This window comes from Nerophis ophidion, linkage group LG23 (genome assembly GCF_033978795.1).
Source record: "Nerophis ophidion isolate RoL-2023_Sa linkage group LG23, RoL_Noph_v1.0, whole genome shotgun sequence".
NCBI classification, from domain to species: Eukaryota; Metazoa; Chordata; class Actinopteri; order Syngnathiformes; family Syngnathidae; genus Nerophis; species Nerophis ophidion.
Genome location: NC_084633.1, coordinates 3,718,470 through 3,727,349, shown reverse-complemented (window position 1 = coordinate 3,727,349; position 8,880 = coordinate 3,718,470).

The following is an 8,880-nucleotide window of genomic DNA, read 5'->3' as shown; positions in this document are numbered from 1 at the left end:
TTGTCTTCTATAGTGTTTTTAAATAAATTGAAGATTTTTTTCATAGGGGAGATAAAACCTTGCATCGGGTTTACTGCATTGCAGTACTTCACAAACACACGCAACTTATGAGTTGAATTGTTTCTGTGACAGAGCTCTTAACTCAAAACACTTGTATGAAAACTGTATGATAACTAACCAAATTAATGGGTGTTTGGGCCCCCAAAACAGCACACTTTTGAAATGTAACACGCCTTTTAAAAAGAAAAAAAAAACTTCTATATAATACATGTTTGAAAATACAATATAGTACTACAAACAACTGCAGTAGTTTTTTCAAAGTACGTAATAATCATGTACAGCATTTACTGTACCTTTTGAGGGTTGTATCCCCTTCCAGCTGCTTTGTCAAACACATCATCAGCAGCTTTTATATATTCTCATGGATAAATGTCCATTTAGATATTACTGCAACATCCTTGGCTGGTCAGCACTGACCTTCACATTCAATTTCTTCCTTCCCATGCTTAAAAAACAAAGTTATAGTCATCTTTAGCTTCAAGCTAATGCTGGCAAATGAGATTACTGTTTTGGGGGGTGGATCCCATGTATGTGTGTGAGTGTGTGTACACACACACACATATATATATATATATATATGTGTGGGTGTATGTGTAAATGTATATATGTGTATATATATATATACACATATATGTATACTTATATATATATAAGTATATGTATGTGTGTATGTATATGTATGTGTGTATGTATATGTGTATATATATGTGTATATATATATATGTGTGTGTATAAATATGTATATATATATATGTGTATATATATATATGCATATTGGTATATATGTGTATGTGTATATATAGGTATATATGTGTAAATATATGTGTATATATGTATACATATATATGTGTGTATATACATGTACACACGTATGTGTAATAATATGTGTATATGTGTAAATAAATGTATATATAGGTATATATGTATGTATGTATGTATATATATGTGTGTGTGTGTTTATGTATAAATGTATTAGTATATAGGTTTGTATGTATATGTGTATTTATTTGTGTGAATATACATGTATGTGTACGTATAAATGTATGGATATATAAATGTGTGTGTATATATATATATATATGTGTGTGTGTATATATGTATATACATGCGTGTGTGTGAATATATACATATATAAATGTGTATATATATATATGTGTGTATATATATATACATGCGTGTATATATTTATACATGTATGTATGTATATATATATTGTTTATATACATGTATACGTGTATATATATATACAGTATATATATATATATATATATATATATACGTTTATGTATTTATACACGTGTGTATATATATACATACGTGTATAAATACATAATGTATGTATATATATATACACATTTTGTATTCATGTATATATACATGTGTGTGTATTTACATGTATGTATATATGTATACATGTGTATATATATATATATACATGTGTGTATGTATATATATACATGTGTGTATTTATGTATACGTGTGTATATTTATGTATATATATACATGTATATATATATAATGTTTCTATGCATGTATGTGTATATATACAGTACATGTATACGTGAATTTATATATATATGTGTATGTATAAATATATACACTTGTAAGTATATATATGTATATATATATATATATATATATACACACACATGTATATATACATATTTACATGTGAATATATAAATACATGTATGTTTATATACATGAATGTATGTATATATACATGCATGTATGTTTAAATATATGTACAAACCCCGTTTCCATATGAGTTGGGAAATTGTGTTAATGTAAATATAAACTACATGGGTAACTTACACATCTGAGAAGGCACCATTAATGCTGAATGGTCTATACAGGTTTTGGAGCAACATATGTTGTCATCAAAGCAACGTAATCATGAAAGCCCCTGCTTATTTCAGCAAGACAAGTGTTACAACAGTGTGTCTTCGTAAAAAAACAGTGTGGGTACTTTCCTGGCCCGCCTGCAGTCCAGGCCTGTCTCCCATCGAAAATGTGTGGCGCATTATGAAGCGTAAACTACGACAGCGGAGACCCCGGACTGTTGAACGACTGAAGCTCTACATAAAACAAGAATGGGAAAGAATTCCACTTTAAAAGCTTCTACAATTTTTTTCCTCAGTTCCCAAACGTTTATTGAGTGTTGTTAAAAGAAAAAGTGATGTAACACAGTGGTGAACATGCCCTTTCCCAACTACTTTGGCACGTGTTGCAGCCATGAAATTCTAAGTTAATTATTATTTGCAAAAACAAAAAGTTTGAGTTTGAACATCAAATATCTTGTCTTTGTGGTGCATTCAATTAAATATGGGTTGAAAAGGATTTTCAAATCATTGTCTTCCGTTTATATTTACATCTAACACAATTTCCCAACTCATATGGAAATGGGGTTTGTATATGTATGTCATTGTATATGTATATATACATGTATGTATATATACAGTACATATATGTATAGATGTATGTGTATATATGTATACATATACGTGTATATACATATATATTCATATATGTATGTGTATATGTATATATATATATACACATGTATATACACGTTTATATATATATATATACACAAATATGTATGTATGTATATACATATTTGTGTATGTATGTACGTATACACATTGTGTGTATGTATATATATATATGTGTGTATGTATATATATGTGTATGTTTATACATACACATATGTGTATACATATATATTTGTATGTATATATACCAGTGTATATATGTATGTGTATGTATATATATATATATATATATAGGTTTGTGTGTGTATATATACATATATATGTGTATATGTATATATTTATATACATATATGAAGATATATTTGTATATATATTTGTGTGAATATATGTGTATACATATATATGTATGTATATGTGTGTATATATATGTTTGTGTGTATATATTTATACATGTGTATATATTTGTGTGTATATATTTATACATGTGTATATATTTGTGTGTATATTTATTTATATATATATATATATATATATATATATATATATATGTGTGTGTATATGTTTGTGTATATATTAACATATACGTGTATATATGTATGTATACACGTATATATATATACATATATGTAGATATATGTACATATATTTGTGTGTATATATGTATGTATATTTATATATGTATATATGTGTATACATATATGTATGTGTGTAAATATATACATATGTGTATACATATATGTATATACATACATATATATGTACACACATATATATATGTACAGAGGTGGGTAGAGTAGCCAGAAATTGTACTCAAGTAAGAGTACTGTTACTTTAGAGATTTATTACTCAAGCAAAAGTAAGGAGTAGTCATCCAAATATTTACTTGAGTAAAAGTAAAAAGTATTTTGTGAAAAAACTACTCAAGTACTGAGTAACTGATGAGTAACCTGTTCGTTTAATAATTACGGCAACAGACAATGCCCAAAAACATAAAAGTAGCAATGAGCAAATTCATAGCCAGGAATATCTCTTAAGCAACTAAAACAATAATATATATTAAATAATAATACATTAAAATAAAAAAATAAGGCAAATTGAGCCACAATAACTTAACAGCACCATAGGCTCAGTAGCCATTTATTGATTGATTGATTGATTGAAACTTGTATTAGTAGATTGCACAGTACAGTACATATTCCCTACAATTGACCACTAAATGGTAACACCCCAATAAGTTTTTCGACGTTAATCAATTACTTAATAAATGACCAAGTCAAGGTGGTCTACCTCATATATACACACACACACACACATATCATAAATTTATATATATATATATACACAGTATATAATTTATAGTTTTTTATTTTGCTGTTTTTGTTGAAATGTTAAAGGTGTTTTAATGAATATACATGCATGTTTAACATATAGATTCCTATCTTTCATGAAGACAAGAATATAAGTTGGTGTATTACCTGATTCTGATGACTTGCATTGATTGGAATCAGACAGTATAGTGCTGATAATGTCCACATTTTCAAATGGAGGAGAAAAAAAGTTCCTCTTTTCTGTCTAATACCACATGAAAGTCGTTGGTTTTTGGCATCTTATTTGTCCAGCTTCCATATTTGTTTTTATACACTTTACAAGAAATACATTGGCGGCAAACTCCGTAGCTTGCTCGCTTGTTTGCGCTGGCATTTGGAGACTCTTATTTTGTTAGGGCAGGTGCGATGGAGCGGCGCTTTTATTGTTTAGACAGGAACTGTGCGATCAGTCTTTAGGCTTGTGACGGGAAGTACGGTTGAAATAAAAAGTGTCTTTTTTCCTTTACACTTTTGATTGATTGATTGATTTAAACTTTTATCAGTAGATTGCACAGTACAGTACATATTCTGCACAATTGACCACTAAATGGTAACACCCCAATAAGTTTTTCAACTTTTTTAGGTCGGATTCAACGTGTGACATTCACGTGACCGCCTGGTTTTGTTTGGTTGGTCCAACGTCACCAGTGACTGCATTTGATTGGTGAAACGCAGGCATGCGTAGTTCCTACTTTGAATGCGTGTCTGACAAAATCAAAAGAAAAAAAACGTGCATTAACAGATCGATAAAAAAAAGTAGTGAGTAACGAGCTGATTGTAGATAAATGGAGCGGAGTAAAAGTAGCGTTTCTTCTTTATAAATATACTTAAGTAAAAGTAAAAGTATGTTGCATAAAAACTACTCTTAGAAATACAATTTATCCCAAAAATTACTCAAGTAGATGTAACGGAGTAAATGTAGCGCGTTACTACCCACCTCTGTATATGTACATGCATATATATGTATATACACATACATATGTATACATACATATATATGTATACATACATATATAGATAGATTAGATTAGATTAGATAGTACTTTATTTATTCCGTCAGGAGAGTTCCTTCAGGAAAATTACAATTTTCAGCACAATCCCATTCAAGATTAGACAAACATTACAGGGAGACAGAACAGGATCGCTGACGGGTCTGCCGGCTTCCAGCGCCCCTTACAAAAAGATGACATACAGGTAAACAAAGGGGGGGGGGGGGGGGGAGAAAAGAATAGAAGATTAAAATAAAATAAAAAATGAAAAAATCAAAAAATCGGTCTTAGCCTGGGCCCTGGAGTGGGGGTGCAAACTGAGGCCAAGGGAGAAAAAAAAACCCAACAACTCATAGCCATAGCACACATCCCTCTTACATGTGTGTAAGAGGGAAACATCAAACATCAACACAGAGGACATTAAAGACATTAAAGCAGCAGATACAACCAGACACTTCTACATACAGCTATGAATAAAAAGTAAAATAAACATATCCACTGTGGTGGCCTCTGCGGTGTTCCACGCCATTGTCCGCTGGGGAGGAGGGAGCATGGCCAGAGACAGAAGCTGACCCAACAAAGCAACTAAGACAGCCGACTCCACTCTCGGCCAGTGTCCAGTCCGCATGGATGAGCGAGGATACGTCCAAGGTGACTGAGGTGTCCGACACCTGCTCACCCAGTCGAGACACCGCGAAGCGTCTACGTCCCAGCGCTCAGTGCTAGCTCCGCAGCCCTGTCCCCTCATCCGCATCTCCTCCAGTCCCTCCAAACAGACTCCATACATATATATGCATATGCATACATATATGTGTACATGCATACATATATGTGCACATGCATACATATATATGTATATGCATACATATATATGTATATGCATACATATATATGTATATGCATACATATATATGTATATGCATACATATATATGTATATGCATACATACATATGTATATATGTATATGCATACATATATATGTTTACATGTTTACAGTAATTGTTTTATATATGTATGTTGCTTTGGATAAAAGCATTTGCCAAATACTTAAACATACACATATATAAACACCTGAAAGCCTTTATATCAGCTAAAACCACAAATCTGTTTCACTGGATTCAGAATAAAAGCAAATTTTGTCTTAGCCAACAAAGTTAGTATTTGAATACTGTTACTTGAAGACTTATTCCTGGTTATATTATACTGTTAAGAGAGTATTGTCTTATGTTTTGCCTAAAACGAGAATGAATCATAATCAGTGGCGGCTGGTGAATTTGTTTTAGGTGGGGCTGAAAGTTTGTAAACCAAATACCTGTAGGAGCGGGGTCATCCTCCCGCAGGAGATTTCTTTGTGATTTTTACATGTAAATTGAAGATCTTTGCTCCTTCTCAACTCTGTGGTAACATTCTTTTCACAAAATACAACTATGTTAATGTTAAATCTAACTTGTGTAAAGTAATCCCCCGATTATTTTCAACAGTCCGTTCATTTAAGCAGGAAAACGCTGAATACCAGCCCAGCATCTTTGTTTGCTACCTGTCAACTGTCAGTTTAGGCTGCTTGCCGGCTCCTCATCACCACTTCAAGATGGCGGCCAAATTGCTCACGTCACATCAGCCAATGCTGCGTCTACTTATAATATGTATATGGTTATAACGTCATTGCAAACACGACAATCTGTTGCTATCACTGCAGTTCGCTACCTTATTCATACTTTTTGTAAGGTGATTTTTTTTAAGCAGGGTTGCAGGAGGTACCTACACATAATGTTACGTTAGTCAATGTATCACACACAGTAACGTAACGTTAGACGGTTGTCAGCAGCACCCCGTATTTTAGCCACCTACAAAAAGACAAAAATAATCAAATAAAGGTCAGTTAAAATGTATACTGTATTAAGAATATGTGTACATATTCTATAGGGCCGTGAAATCTGAAACGTACAACTCAGTTCCTTGTTCTTTTCATGTATTTGTTATGTTTTTCATGTGTACGCACACATCAACACACATACAGTATGAGATGAGATCAATGGGATAAGGTAAAAACAGGATAGAAACTGCTGTGGAACTAGTTACAATGCAATTTGCCATGGAAATACAATGCTAACACATTTGTGCAAATAAGTACAGTTGCACTTATTCCTTTACAGAATGAACACATTTGGTAAAAAAACGAGTTAAATGTTTGGAATAACTGGTTAATAGTGCTATTATGAAGTGCAATGTCAGCACAATTTTTTTTAATACTAAATACATACAGCGTTTTAAAAGCATACACAATTTGTGTAAATATATTAGCCTGTGGTTAAAAGGACTTGAAATGACTCGAAACTCAAAATGCAGGACTTGAGACTTGACTTGAGACTTTCCAGTCTTGACTTTGGACTTGACTTGAGACTCGAGGGCAAAGACTTGAGACTTACTTGTGACTTGCAAAACAATGACTTGGTCCCACCTCTGTGTGTGTGTGTATATATATATATATATATATATATATATATATATATATGTATATTAACATATATATATGTATTTATATACATATAAATGTGTACATAAACATACATACATATATACACATAAGTACATATATGTGTATAATATATATATGTATATATATATACACACATACATATATACATGTATGGATATATACATAAATGTATAAATACATATATACATATACACACATATATGGATATATACATTTATATATTTATATATATACACATGCTGCTGAAGCAAATCCGTTTTATGGAATTTTTGCACAAGGGTCCCCCCTTACGACATTTTAGCGAAATAAAATTTTTCAAAAATATGCATTTTCTGCCATTTTCGGGTTCTTTCTGGACTCCTGATGACGTTTTGAGACATCTCCTACAACTACAGCACCAGTATTGTGCTAATGAAGCAAATCCGTTTTTTAAAAATTTGAATACCTTTTTTTAGCTAATTTTTTCCCCAAAAAATATGCATTTTCTGCCATTTTCGGGTTCTGTCTGGACTCCTGATGACGTTTTGAGACATCTCCTACAGCTACAGCACCAGTATTGGGTTTCTGAAGCAAATCCGTTTTTTCAATTTGTTAAACTTTTTTTTAGCGAATTTTTTCCCCATAAAATATGCATTTTCTGCAATATTTGGGTTCTGTCGGGACTCCTGACGACATTTTCAGACATCTCCTACAGCTGCAGTACCTGTATTGTGCTGCTGAAGTAAATACATTTTTTTGAATTTTTGCATTTTAGTGAAAAAAAGTTTTTCAAAAATATGCATTTTCTGCCATTTTCGGGTTCTGTCGGGACTCCTGATGACGTTTTGAGACATCTCCTACAACTACAGCACCAGTATTGTGCTATTGAAACAAATCCGTTTTTTTTTTTATTTTAATACCTTTTTTTAGCAAATATTTTCCCCCAAAAATATGCTTTTTCTGCCATTTTCGGGTTCTGTCGGGACTCCTGATGACCTTTTGAGACATCTCCTATAGCTACAGCACCAGTATTGTGCTGCTGAAGCAAATCCGTTTTTGGGAATTTTTGCATACTTACGACATTTTAGCGAAAAAAAGTTTTTCAAAAATATGCATTTTCTGCCATTTTCGGGTTCTGTCGGGACTCCTGGTGACGTTTTGAGACATCTCCTACAACCCCAGCACCAGTATTGTGCTAATGAAGCAAATCCGTTTTTTAAAATTTTGAATACCTTTTTTTAGTGAATTTTTCCCCCCCAAAAATATGCATTTTCTGCCATTTTCGGGTTCTGTCGGGACTCCTGATGACGTTTTGAGACATCTCCTACAACTACAGCACCAGTATTGTGCTATTGAAACAAATCAGTTTTTTTTTTTATTTTAATACCTTTTTTTAGCAAATATTTTTCCCCAAAAATATGCATTTTCTGCCATTTTCGGGTTCTGTCGGGACTCCTGATGACCTTTTGAGACATCTCCTACAACTACAGCA